Below are 15,262 nucleotides of genomic sequence, written 5' to 3' on the forward strand. Positions count from 1 at the left end.
TAAAAGAAATCTTGTCTCTGACTCCTCCCCCAATATAATGTGAAAGCAAAGGCTGACGTCTGTTTGACAATGAGCTTCTATTAGGTATGAAGTCATTAGGATGTCTCTGATGTAATTACAGAGAGTTATACACAGCGCAGTAAATGCCTTTCAAAACCACCTGGTCTGTGAAAATCCTATTCTGCCTGCAGCAGTAGGCACCAGTCACACCAATGTTTATCTGTCGTCTGTTTAACTCTTCTGTAACCCACACATTTTCCTTCGTTGAGTCATCTCCCAAAGCTAGGAGGAAACCAACTTCTGCCCACAGAAAATATATTGAGATCTCTCATTAAGCAGCTTAATTGTAAAAGCATCTTAAGGACAAAACCAAAAGGGAAAGCCATTTACAGTTGGGCCCAGGTGTAGTAACTGGTTTCCATTTTATTTCATACTCCAAGGAATCAACGGAATCTAAGAAAATATGGGATTTTTTTGATTGTATACTGCACTGTCCTGTTTTACTTTTAGTAAGATGGTCATCTTTTCCCCAACTTAAAAAAAAAAAATGATTGCTTACTTTTCTTGTTGACCTTATGCATGTGAGTTTAGTAGTTTGACAGAAGGAATCTCAAATCTTAAAACTTATTGTCATGATCTCCAAAATTTAAACTGAGCCGGCAGCATCCTTTACGACACCAAGGCATAATAGGTACCTGGGGTTAAATAATCAGTAATGAGAGCGGAAGTAATTCATATTTCAAGTAGCTTCTTGATAATTTGTATTTCAAGTAGCTTCTTCTCTTTTTTGTGAGATTTCATGAAGACTGCTTTTACTGAAGGTGTGGTTGCAGAGAAATTGTATGAAAACCAAGGCAAATGGTGACTCTGCCATTTTCTTTTTTTTTTAATTTTTATTTTTTTACTAACATATAATGTATTATTATTATTAGTAGTAGTAGTATTACCCAGGGGTACAGGTCTGTGAATCGCCAGGTTTACACACTTCACAGCACTCACCATAGCATATACCTTCCCCAACGTCCATAACCAACCACCCTCTCCCCACCCCCCTCCCCCCAGCCCGGCCACCCTCAGTTTGTTTTGTGAGATTAAGAGTCTCTTATGGTTTGTCTCCCTCCCCATCCCATCTTGTTTCATTTATCCCTTTCCTACCCCCCAAAACCCCCACGTTGCCTCTCAAATTCCTCATATCAGGGAGATCATATGACCAATGTCTTTCTCTGAGTCACTTATTTCTCTAAGCATAGTACCCTCTAGTTCCATCCACGTCGTCGCTAATTCTGCCATTTTCTTACTCTTCGCTTTTGCTGAAATTGTTAGCATGATCATTGAAATATAACTTCTTAGCACAAATCTTTTGATGTCAGTTGTTCATTTGATAAGGATACATCTGTTTTAAAATGAAGAAATGTAAACCACAAAATTATTTCATCCAGTGTGAAAATCAATTACAGTACATCACAGTGCAGTGAACTCTTGTGTTGGAGGGCTGACTTTCATTGGATCATGGTAAGGGAGGTGCTTGCTGTGCTTTGAACGGTACCACACTTAGAAGCAGGTTCTTCTAGGAATAGTTTAGCACCAGGTTCCCCACATAATGCTCCTTGCCCTTGGTGAGGGATGAGTGGGTGGTCCCCTTTCTGGCCAGCATCATTTCCCAGAAGGAGGGGCTCTCCACTCTGGACGCTGGTCCTGGCACACAGTGGTTGGCAGGGGTGGGGATCAGCTATCCTGAGCCAGCTGAAGCTTCATATCACTGCCTTATTGTCCTGCCTGGGCAGATTCTGATTTGGAGGACTTCTGTCATAATCCCACAGGTGGTAGATCAAGTAGTATTTTAAATAGTATTAAAAGAATTTATGTTTAGATAAAGAAGGCAAATGGAAATAGAATACCCATATTTTCTCCTAAAATCCAAAAAATCATCTTTTTTATTTGCTTGTCCATCCCTATTAAGGGCACAGGTGTAGATCCCTGTCTCTTAAACTGGTCCGTGAGAAACTGACATCAAAATTATTAGAAATAATTATTTAAAATGCAGATTTTCAAGATCTGTTTGGATGGAATTTTCCAAGTGTTTGAAAGTACAGTCCAGTACCCACATTGAATAATAATACATATTGAGTGTGTTTTGTTTGACAGATACTTTCTTAAAAAAAATACACACACACACACACACACACACACACACACACACACACACAGGGGTTAAGTAACTTGCCCAAGGCTATGTGCTAGCTAATAACTGGTACAATTAGGATTCAAAACCAGAACTGAAATTCAACAAGCTCCTAGACACTATGATATGCTAGTTCTCTGTATGACTCTTACATAGACATTAGGTTTAGAATCATTGATTTACATGATTTTCTGAACATCCTGAAATTGAATATATATGAAGATCATCCTTGGCTTCTGTGTCCGATTATTTTTGAGATCAACAAGAAATTAATTTTTATTTATAATTAAAATCTGAGTATGGATTAGTAAACTCTGTGTCCCAGGAAAATAGAAAACCAAATGTGTGTCAAAATACGCACAGTATTTGGTAATTTCCTCAACTGATTTACATGTAATGTCAATAGGTGTGATTAAAATTGCGGTCTTGTTTTTTTCCCCTCTTGTGATCTTTTAACAAAAAGAGAGGCCATACGCACTCCCATGTGTCACTTCCTAGCAAGAGTGATGGAGAACACATGTTTCTAGACCAATGTCCCTGGATCATAGCATCAAAAAAAAAAGAAAAAAAGGAAGCAGCTCCATTCGAGGTGTTCTGGGCAGGTGGGGTCTATTTTTAGTCTTCCCGGCTATACCTGTGAGGTGGGAATCTACAGGACAATAGAATCTCTTAGTGCTGCACAGAGACAGAGTGCCCCGTTAAACCAGGGGCAGCAATGAAGGCACAGAGCCATTGTCCTCATGTTCCCAATTCAGCCAGGCTCTCTGGTTGGGCCTCACCTGAAGGCAACTGGAGACAGGTGTATGAGTGATATCGAGTCACTGATGTTGCTGCTTTGATGTACAAAGTCTAGGTTAGTAGCCCAAAGGTGCTGCAGCATTGCTAAGGGAGTGTGTTAAAAATACATACCTGTTGGACTCCTTTTCAGAGATTCTGGTCAATGGGGTCCAGGATTCAGCATTTCATGGATTCCAGGTGATGCCAGCACGGGCGGGGGGGGGGGGGGGGTCTGATCACCACCCACTGAGAAACAAAGAGAAAAGAGTTGTTGACCTCCAGGATGGATATAACTGGAGCAAAAGATAACAGTTTCAATGATGAGAAAGGTCAATCACATAGAGCAGCACAGAGATGGGCCACAAAAAATGGAGGGGGGTGCGGAGGGAAGAACCAAGACTTGGGGTAATGATGAGCGTGGGAGGCAGGCAGAAGGATGAGGCTGATTTACAAAGACCCTTCCTCTGCTGCCTCTTTCTTCGGCTGAGAATCACCGAAGAGAATAAGGACAAAAGAGCCTTTGGCCATCACCCTGGTCCGGATGATTTTGATGGCCAAAGAATGAGGTGACCAGGTTGTTTCAATATACTTGGGGGTGTCCTTTTAAGGCCATGTTTTGATCGCCATGCAGGGCCACTCAGAGGCTGCTCTTGGGAATCAGAATGAATAATGGGGGATTGAGGGGGCGATGGTTTGTAGCACTGAGAGGGGGGTGCCCTCTAGTTCCTGCAGGAGGATGTGATTGGGTTGCTTGAATGATATGATGGACTCGCAGGGCTTAGCAGGGATGGTGTCCGGGCTTCTTGATAAGGAGGGTTGTTTGGTTAGTGAGCCTTATCCACAGGAGCAGAGCTCGGAGAAGAACCCACAATTAGGCCATGTGAGGCTCTCCCAGTCTGATGTCAAGGCAATAGGTAATTTATGTGATACTGTGGTTTATAAGAAATATATATTTGGTCTTCATCTTGTTCCTTGCATAGAGCTCTTAAAGTCCCTAGAGTTTCCTAAGTGTTGAGAGCAACAAAAAGGTGTCTTTTGTTACATTGATAAGGTGACACTCTTGGAAAGTCCCTAAATCTGTGCAGGATGGAGACTGGTTGCCCGGGGAACCAAGCATGTAATTGGAGGGTCAGAACTTTTAGTCCCATCTCCCTGACTGCTGGGGAGCAGAGAGGGGCTTAAGATTGAGTTTAATTGCCAATGGCCAGTGATTTAATCAATTGTGCCTATGTAATGGTGCTGTCCTAAAACCACTAAAGGACTGGGGTTCAGAGACCTTCCAGGTTGGTGAGTACATAGAGATGCGGGGAGATCGGTGCCCTCAGAAGGCCCACGTGCTTTCCCCATACCTTGCCCTATGCATTTCTTCCATCTGGCCGTCCCTGAATTATATCCTTTTATAATAAACTGGTGATTTAGTAAGTAGAATGTTTCCCTGGGTTCTGTGAGCTGCTCTAACAAATTAAGCAAACCTAAGAAGGGTGTGGGTGTTGTGGGAACCTCTGATCTATAGCCACCGGGTTACAAACACTGGTGACATCTTGACCTTTGGTTGGCATCTGAAGGGGAGGGACAGTCTTGGGAGACTGAGCCCTTAATTTGGGGAATTCGATGCTATCTCCAAGAAGATGTTGTCAGAGTTGAGCTGGATGCAAGCGCAGCTGGTGTTGGGACAATTTCCTTGGTGGTGGTTGGGGCACACTCACGGGAATTGGTGTCAGTAACATAGTACGAATCCTCGGCTGTCCCATATGCTGGTTGTCTCTTATGTTCTAAGCACAAGACAGGTGGAGGGATGGGCAAGCTGCCTACCCATTCTGTGGAGAGAAATGATTAGGTGCCTCAGCTTTTACAAAATGTCCTCTTATGGGAAGGGATCACCTTTAAAGGCCATGCTCTCACACACACCTGGACTCCAGGTGTGTGTGAGAGCAGCAGCTCAACTCTTCATCTAAAGTCTCCAAAGGGGGAGGGGGGGATGTGCCTCGGTGGTGCAGTTGGTTAAGCACCTGACTCTTGGTTTCGGCCCAGGTCGTGATCTCAGGAGAGTGAGGTCAAGCCTCATGTCTGGCTACGTGCTCAACATGGAGTCAACTTGGAGTCTTTCACCTTCTCTTTCTGTCCCTCCCCACGGCTCTCTCTCTCTCTCTAGAACAAATACACAAATCTTGAAAAAAAAAAAAGTCTCCAAAGAGGGAGACAATATGTAATTAAAATTGAAAAATAGGACAGAACTACCGGAATTTCCCCCTAGATAAAGCTGGAATTAAGAATGCAGGCTGAAGGGCTCCTGGGTGGCTCACTTGTTAAGCATTTGCCTTCGGCTCAGGTCATGATCCCAGGGGCTGGGATCCAGCCCCGCATCGCATCGGGCTTCCTGCTCAGTGGGAAGCCTGCTTCTCCCTCTCCCACTCCCCCTGCTGTGTTCCTTCTCTCTCTGCCAAATAAATAAAATCTTAAAAAAAAAAAAAAGAATGCAGACTGGAACTACAGTGTTTTAACATCCTACAAACTTTATTTTGGCAGTGGGCCTCCTAGCTGACTTTCAGGTACATTAGAAGCAAGAGCCCCCTGCACGATTCTGCTGCATTTACAGAAGGAAGTGACTAAGAATGTCATCTACTTCCTCACTCAGTGTTCTCTATTTTCAGTTTCATGTAAGAAATTTATTTCAAGCTTAAGTGTAAGGGCAAGATTTCCTTTTGCTGATAAGCTGGCATAACTTTTCCAAATGCTCTAAATATCTGGGTATCCGTTCCAATCTTGATCTGACTCTCTGTTATCCAGAGTTCCTCCAACTCGATTGGCTTATATTTTTCTATTGAATTTAATTTTATTTCTATTTAATTTTTAGAAATATTTCTATTCTATTTAAACTATTATTTATATTTTTTATGTTGCTTCAAATTGCTTTTAAAAAAAGATTTCATTTATTCACTTGAGAGAGAGAGGGAGAGCACGAGCAGGGGGAAGTGTGGAGGGATGAGGAAGAAGCAGACTCCCCACTGAGCAGGGAGCCTGACTCAGACTCTGGGCTCAATCCTAGGATCCTGAGATCATGACCTAAGCAGAAGGCAGACGCTTTACCGACTGAACCACCCAGGTGCCCCATTGCTTCAATCTGTTGTGAAATTAGGGAGGTAGGAATGTAGATAGATAGAGAGATGGCAGATAGATAGATAGGAATAGATAGATAGCAGATCATCTTTTTCAATTAAGAAAGATGGGTTTTTACCCCAAAGATACAGATGTAGTGAAAAGAAGGGCCATCTGTACCCCAATGTTCATATCAGCAATGTCCACAGTTGCCAAACTGTGGAAAGAACCAAGATGCCCTTCAACAGACAAATGGATAAGGAAGATGTGGTCCATATACACTATGGAGTATTATGCCTCCATCAGAAAAGATGAATACTTTTTTTATCGAGAAAAGATGAATACAACTTTTTTATCGATATGGACGGGACTGGAGGAGATTATGCTGAGTGAAATAAGTCAAGGAGAGAGAGTCAATTATATGGTTTCACTTACTTGTAGAGCATAAGGAATAACATGGAAGACATTGGGAGAAGGAGAGGAGAAGTGAGTGTGGGGAAATCGGAGGGGGGAAAACCGGGAAAGACTGTGGACTCTGAGAAACAAACTGAGGGTTTTGGAGGGGAGAGGAGTGGAGGGTTGGGTGAGCCTGGTGGTGGGTATTAAGGAGGGCACATACTGCATGGAACACTGGGTGGGGTGCATAAACAATGAATTTTGGAACACTGAAAAAAAAAAGTAAAACTAAAAATAACACACACACAAAAGGAAGATGGGTTCGTCCCCTTATCATTTGTTTCATTCCTGAAACCTTCCCTGTGAAGGAAATTCCAGGCTGTGCACTGTTAGTTACCTGTGGTGGCTACACTGTTCTTATTTGCAGTGTTTCTCCGTCTCCTGCTTCACTTACTTGCATACTGTCTTCACTGCTTGGTGTTTAAATGACTGCTCCATTAATTTAACCTTTGGTTCAGTGCTGACCATGAGCAAGAGCTTCCATCCTTAGGTTATTGAAGTGAAAACATTTCATGAACAAGAAAGTACTGAGCAAATTTCTTCACCATGGACATTGGCAGTAGCGCTCAACAGTTGAACCTCAACTAGGATTACAAGTCTTGGTGTTACAATAGGAGAGCCGAGTTGCCCCCTTGTCGATGGAGGATATCCCATGACCATGGCACCGCTCCTCCCAAAACTCCACTTTGAGTTGAAGCTTTTTGGAGCAGGGGCCCCTTGAAAGGGCGGCTTTACTTAGTACAAACTTGGTGTGAAAACTCTGCTTTCTCCTTGGGGGTTCATTTATTGGTAATGCTACACATACTGTTTGGGATGTATGAAGGGAGATATTAATTTTGAGATTTTAAAAATCTCACTGGCTGACTCCTGCATGATAATTCTCAAGGAGAACCTAGCCACTGAGGCATTCATCCAAACACACCTTCCATTGTCATCCTGTCTCCGGGGCTGGACCAGAAATAGTGATGATTAAATAAACGAATGAGTTGCTTTCGAGCTAGAGGCCCATGTGAGACCTGTCTTTATTTTACTTTTTACCTTTTTGAGATTCTGACTGAATGAACAACTCTAGTTTGTTGCCTGCTTTATGTTGTTTTCTCTGATGCCACTGCTGTGAGGTTTAACCCAATGTGGGTTTCCACCAGTTGGGTTTACAACAATTTAATGAACAAAATGTTTTACAGGCCCCGAGCACCAAAACCTTGGTAGCTCAGAAACAGGTATTTAAAGATAACAAGCAGATCCTTTGACGGAGATGGAGGATGGAAAATATGCCACAGATCACATAATTAATGTCTACAGTCCCTATGAGGCTCTCACAGGTTAATGGAAGTAAAGCGCACAGCACACTTTCTGGTACGTGTGAGAATAAAATAAATGATGGCGGGGCAGGCTGTCTTAGCTGAGCACAAAGTGGGAGTTTCCTCTTTGGGAAATAAGTGGATTTCGAGCACAGGTACCACTGTCAGATCCTACTGCAGATTTGTATGGTGGAATATTTAGTAAATTGCATATTAAAATCAAACCAAGGGCTTTACGTTGGAAATCAGCAACCATGCCAGGATAGTGGACTGCAAGGATTTCTGAAGAGGACCACAGTGTTTAAAAAAAAAAAAAGTTAAAAACTAAAGCATGCAAAGGTGGGTTTGGAGAAAACTGTAAAAAATATGAACCCTTCTCCAGGGGGAAAGCAGCCCATTAAAGGAAATAAGTGATGGACAAGTAAACAACTGGACACACTAAAAAATAAATGTAAGAGATTCCAGGCTGGAAAGCTGGGGAGGTCATTCGTGCACAAGTTCTGTTAGGGGAAATTCCAAACTCATGGACCCTCCATGGAATTCTTCCTTGGCTTCAAGGGTCCTGACTCGTGAGTGTACGAGAAAGAGAACAGCTCTTTGCTATTTCAAGACCTTGTATATCTTCATATGTGCTACGTGGCACAGTCAAGGGGCAAATTTAAAGAAATGCATTTTGTCTTAGTCAAAGAAACAGCTTTCATTGTGGTGTCTTCCAGGCAACTCTTCTGTTTTGAGCTTTCCTTGACCCAAATTCATAAATTCATTGAATTTTAGAGCTTTATCTAACCTGAAAGATAAGCTAGTCTGATGTCCCCATTTGGTAAAGAGCAATGATTTTTGTGCAAAGCAGATTTGGATTAAAACCTCTGCTCCAGTGCTCAGAAACTTTGGACAATTTACTTAAGTTCTTTTAGCCTTGATTGTAAAACGAAATGCACAGTGCTTGGTACAGGAATTTCTCACAAGTGATAGACGTGAGTGGTATTATTTTTAGACCCAGGCCAACTAAGTGACTAGTTTAAGGCCACACAGCTCACTGTGGAAGAATTCAGGGTAGCAAGGAGATTCCCAGGCAGCTGTAATACGAGTTTGTGTATCCCCTCAAATAATCTTCCATTTCTCAAAAAAAAAAAAAAAATCTTTCTTCTGATTGCATTGCTGTCTGAAACGTTCTTTCAGAGTTTAGTTGATGACTGTTATTTAGGGAACGCTGACATGTCCTTCAAGGAATGAGCTGCTTCTCCAGAAAGGAAATGTGGTTTCTTATTTCTTATTGGTTCCATGATATAAGTAGACGACAAACACACTGGGTTGCCATGTAGGGGAACTGAATAAAATGCAAACCAGTATCTCTTAAATATACATTTGTTATTGTGGAACATTCCACAGAAATGAGAATAGTGAGAGAGGGAACAAGAGAGAATAAAGTGAAGACACACACACACACACACACACACACACACACACACACGTTATATCCTTCATTTACTGGGCTCCAACTATGTGTTCAGGCACTCTATTTGATGTTTATAAATGTTACCTTATTTAATCTGTATCCTAAATCTGAAAGCTGGGTATTGTTACACTTATCCACAAACTGAGGCTCAGAGAAGTTAAGTAACTCACCCGAAGTTACAAAGCTTGGAGATAACAAAACCAAGATTTGAACAAGTCTGTCTGTCCCACAGACCTGCAGTACTGATGAATGAATAACATTGCATTTCTCTATTGTCTATCTTAAATGATCACTACATGGAAATTGGACTGCAGAAATCTCACTAGTAGACCCAATAAACCTGTGACTTCACAGAAAGGAGCAATGATGAAAGTCACCCAAGTCAGATTTACCAATCTTTATCTGGGCAAAAGTTTGTGAAATGGTCCCTCCCATTTTGAGCACCACTTCTCACTCATCTGATTAACAGAGTTGATTGCTATGCCAGAGATGAACATGAGGTTGAGTTCTGAGAAGGGAGAATTAAATGGATACTACTAACTGTCCACCAAAATCCATTTTCCCCTTCTTATGTGTTCAGGCAGCTGTACCATGGCTGTCTGGCTATATTATATGTTCTAGCCTCCCTATCGTTAGGTATGGTCAAATGACTAAGTTCTCACCACCAAAGCATGAGTTTTAGACTTAAGCACTATGGAAAGTCTCACCTCCATTATATTCTCTCCCCTACACCAGGCTGTTCTGGAACAGAAAGTGGGAGAAATCCAACAGTGCAGGGATGGTGTATAGTGACCTGAAGGAGCTGGGAAGGAGCTGCCTTGCTCACTCTGGTCCATTTACCTTGAAACTGTCATTGCAGAGAGGAATTTCCATCCACTTTAAGGCGCTGTGTGTGCTATGGTTTCTTTTCTGGTAGTTGTTTGGCTTTATCATAATTTCAACAGCGATGAAACCATTGGGTATGATCCCCTGGAGGAATAGACTTGAGTCTGTCCTCAAAATAGTCATTAAAGATTAATCATGTGAAAAGAAAAAAGGCAAAGACAGAGAAAAAAAGACCCTTCTTTATAATTGTCTTTTAGTGACTAGACACTCCCCTGCCCATTATAAAATAGAACAATAAAATCTATCTATGTTGAGAGTCTCACTTTATGACAGAATAGAATTTATGGAAAGTAAAAACAGATTCTTCATGCAAATTTCCAGTAGAATTAAGTCACCTTAATTTTCATTGAAGTGTCTCAACCTGGCTTCTACTATCCACATTTTGAGGACTTTTTCATAGAAAAGAAAGGGGTTGCTGTGGTTCTATTTGGGATTACATAAAACTGTTAGGATAGAACCAAACCTCCATTCTCTGGTGCAACTGAAAAAAGTATGAGCAATTATAGTTTTACTATAGGCTCTCTCCTTATGTAACTCTTCACAATTTTACCTTCTAAAGGGAATGTTTCCCACAAGCCATGATGGAGTTACTGACACCAGACTCATTGTCCTGCCATAAACTAGAAAACTGCTTGGAGACATTAGACAAGGAGCAATATAGAAGTGAAATCCCTATGAGAAAAGAGACAAAGAACCTGAGTCTTATGGTGAGCCTGGTTTTCTTCCTGGAAGCATTTTCTGGGAAGAAGAAACTTGAACATATCTTGTCTGGTCTAACTGAATGGAGACACAGAGGAGACAGAGATCAGAGTCTGCACAGGTTGAGGGTTTGAGTGGGGAGTACCCAAGAGAAGGGTATGCTGGCAAAGAGATCCAGGTCCATGCACGGAGGTCACCTTAGTGTTGTAGAATACCAGATTTGCACATGCAAAGAGGAAAATTCTATGAGGCCAAGAATGGCATGGGATTTATGGGCTAGCAATTCCCACAGTCCACAGGGGCTAGAGGATGTTCAGCTTTCTCTCAGCCCCAGAGGAGTAACACCTGGAGTTCCCTGAAAAGTCACAGGGTAGCCATAGGGTGAAACCATCCCTAAAGTAAAGGCAACACTAGCCTTGCCCAAATATGTATTTAAAACAAGCTTAAAAAAATTAAACCAATCCTCAAGTAGTTGTGGCATATATGAGAACAAAGTTCAGTCCTCTTTAAAGACAATAAAATCTAGTACTGAACATCATACTAATTACAAGGCCCAGCTTCCAATAAAAAAAAAATTAGTAGGCATATGAAAACAACAATAAAATGTCATTTGTGCTTAGGAGGAAAATATATTAAAGATGGAGAAAAGACAGACATGATCGAATTAGCAAAGACTCTAAAATATTTACTAGACGTGCTGTAAAGGGTTCAGGAGAAAATATAATCATGAGGTAAGATGTGGAAAATAAATCTTAAAGGAACCTAATAGAAATTATAGAGTTGAAAATGCAGCATTTAAATGACATTTTTGCTGAATGCTGCAAACAGGAGAGATTAGGAGCTATAAAAGAAAACAGCAATGAACTTGAGTACATCCTATCCAAATGGAGACAACAAAAATAAAAAAATGACCTGCGAGATGATATCAAACATGTGCCACGTCATTCCTATAAAAATGAAGGTTAGAAAAAATATTTTTAAAAACTATAGCTCAGGGGCACCTGCATGGCTCTGTTGGTTAAGCAATCAACGTGGCTCAGGTCAGGATCTCAGGGTCCTGGGATAGAGCCCCGTGGCAGGTTCTGTACTCTGTGGGGAGTTAGCTTGAGGGTTGTCTCTCTCCCTATAAATAAATACGTAAATCTTTAAAACAACAAAACAACAACAACAAACTATAGTTCAAAAATATACAGATTTGGATATCTTGACAAAGTCATAGGGTTCAAGGTCAATATAAAAAATCAATTATACTTCTATATACTAAAATAAATAATTGGAAAATAAAATTTTATAAAATCACACCATTTAGTGTCATCTAAAAACACGAGCTACTTAGGAATAAATTTAATAAAATATTAAATATTAATATTTAATAAAATATTAAAATATTTTAATAAAAATATTAAAATAAATTTAATAAAATATGTAAATAAAACATGTGAAGGTATCAATTCTTGTGTTAATTAATCAATCAATGATTGTGTCTAGAGTTAACAACACTGAATTGTACACTTAAAATTTTGTGAAGAGGGTAAATCTCATGTTAAGAATTCTTACCACAATAAAATAAAATAAGGCAAGATAAATTAAAATAAAATTATGTGAATCATACGCAAATTGTTCTATAAATGGAAAGCCATGCTAATCAAAATCTCAATAGGATTTTTGGGTAGAAATTGGCAAGTTGTTTCTAAAATTTATATGGAATCCAATGCCAATACTAAGATAGTCAAAATAATTTTAAGGGAAAAAAAAGAACCAAGTCGCATGACTTGTAACTATCTGATTTCAAGACTTTCTGGGAAGTAACTAATCAAGGTAATGTAATATTTGCATATGGATAGACATACAGATCTATGGACTGAAATCCAGATATAGACCGCACATGTATCGTCAACTGATTGTTTATAAAGATGCAAGTTAATCCATTAGGATAGTCTTTCCAACAAATGGGCCTTGAGTATCTGAATAGACACTGATTAAATAAAAAGAACCTCAAGACCTGTTTCTCATGCCACACGCAAAAATTTACACAAGATGGAAGACAGATCAGAAGAAGAGGTGAGAACGACCCTGGACTGGCCAATGCCGGCGCGTGCCGCATGCCCCCTGCCCAGTGCCTGTGTCCCATTGCATGGCCGCCATGACCAAGAGAAAGGCCCAAGGGGATGCTAAAGGAGATAAAGCCAAGGTGAAGGATGAATCACAGAGGAGATCTGCAAAGTTACCTGCTAAACCTTCTTCTCTGAAGCAGAGTCCAAGCCTAAAAAGGCCCCTGCCAAGAAGGGAGAGAAGGAACCCAAAGGAAAAAGGGGAAAGCTGATGCTGACAAGGAGGGGAGCAACCCGGCAGAAAATGGAGAGGCCCGGATGGAGATGCCCGAGTAGAGCAGGCACAGAAAGCTGAAGCCGCTGGACCGGCCAAGTGAAGTTTGTGCATTTCTGATAACTGTATTCTGGTGACTGTACAGTCTGAAATACGACTTTTTATCCAGTTTTATAAAAATGCAAAATTTTGTTTTACCTTTTTTAGCCCTGTTGTTAGCACACAGAATGCTTCATTGTTGTGCTGGGGGGTGGGCATATATCACTAACAGAATATCTCTGAAGCTAGATTGATGTGGAGTGAAAACACCTCTCCCTTCGAGTTTTGAGAATCTTTCTCTTGGTTTTCAGAAGGAGGGATTCCTTAATGCTGACACACATGAGCCACATTGGCACAAATGCCTTGTCATGTGGAAAGACTAAAATTTATTTTTTATGTCTTCTTCTCCCTCTGCCTTCAACATAGACTTGACTCCCTTAAACCCAGACACCTATTGGGACCTGACTCCAAGAAATGATTCTAGTATGTCAGGCAATCTAGACTCTCCAGTGTCACCATGGAGATGGTGTCCTTCAAAAGAATTCCTTTAAAAGCTTTTGCATCTTCAGATGGATACCTCTGCCATTTTCATTTCATTTCCTGAAAGTCAGGGTCAGGTTGTGAAAACCCATTGAAAGACCTGCTAAGTGTGAAATGGCAACCTTCATGCTAACCTCTCCCTGTTCAGGGCATTACATGAAGAGTTCATTGGGTTTTATAATGGCTTTCTGATTTGGGTAGTCCATTGAAGAAGGGAGTTTGAAAGTTGTTGTATACTGTTAACGATTGTCTGCCCATGTCCTGCCTGAAGTACCATGATTATCTGTGGAAAGTATCTTTAATAAAGCTGGATACAGTTTGGCTTGGGGGGAAAAAAGATGGCAGATAGATCTAAGTGTAAAACCTGAAATTATAAAATGTCTAGCGATAAACTGGAGAAAATCTTGGCAATTATGGAGAAAGCCCAAAACACAAACTATAAAAACTGGAGAAAAACTCAATTTCATCAAAATTTAAAATTCAGTTGCTTGAAAGACACCTTTAAGGAAACAAAAAGGCAAGTCAGACTGAAGGACAATATTCACAATACAATATATCTGACGGGAGACTTGTGTTAAAAAATTTAAAGAACTCTTCTTACAAACCAATAATAAGAAGACAACCCTATTTTTTTTTAAACGGGAGAAAGATTTTAAACACTTCACAAGAGAACTTAATGAATGGCCAGTAAATACAGGAAAAGCTATTCAACATTACTTGTCATCAGAAAAGTATAATTAAAGCCACACTGAGATATAAATTTACACCCATTTCACTGGCTCTGGTTTGGAACAACTGGAAATCTTGGGCATTATTGATGGAAATACAAAGTGGTATAGCTAGCTTGGGAAACAGTTGGCAGTTTCTTTTAAGTTAAAAATACACTTACTATATGAGACAGCAGCTCCATTCCTAAGTGCTTACCCAAGAAAAATGAGAACATATGTCCAAAAATTTTTGGATGCTAATATTCATGATAACTTTATTCATAATAGCCTAAAACAGAAAAGAATCCAAATGTCTTAAGGGTAAACACATTGAGTTACAATCTTATAATAGAACATTAGGAAGCAATGAAAAGGCATGGACTGCTGATGTCCATGTGACATGGATTGAATTTCAAAAACATTAATTGAAGGGCACCTGTGTAGCTCAGTCAGTTAAGCATGTGGCTCTTGGTTCTGGCTCAGATCTTAGGGTTGGGGGATCGAGCCCCGCATGGGGATCCGTGCTCAGTGGGCAGTCTACTTAAGGACTCTCTCTCTCGCTGTCTGCAACCACGCGCATGTGTACTCTCTCTCTAAAATAAATAAATCAACCCTAAAAAAAATTAAGTGGAATTTTTAGGAAGTCATGATATTAACTTCATTTATATGAAATTCTATAAAAGGCAACACTCATCCACAGTGACGGAAGACAAATCGGTGATTGTGTAAGACCAGGAATTTGGGGTGAGGTAGGTGCTCCCTATCTTAACGTGGTTGTGGTTATGTGGGAATATACATT

The 15,262-nt window shown here is 40.5% G+C and overlaps 1 pseudogene; it reads left to right on the forward strand.

The window, feature by feature from the left end:
* Positions 1 to 12,995: 12,995 nt before the first annotated feature.
* Positions 12,996 to 13,280, forward strand: LOC125107605 (non-histone chromosomal protein HMG-17-like; annotated as a pseudogene).
* The last annotated feature ends 1,982 nt before the right edge of the window (positions 13,281 to 15,262 follow it).

This window comes from Lutra lutra, chromosome 8 (genome assembly GCF_902655055.1).
Source record: "Lutra lutra chromosome 8, mLutLut1.2, whole genome shotgun sequence".
Lineage (NCBI taxonomy): Eukaryota > Metazoa > Chordata > Mammalia > Carnivora > Mustelidae > Lutra > Lutra lutra.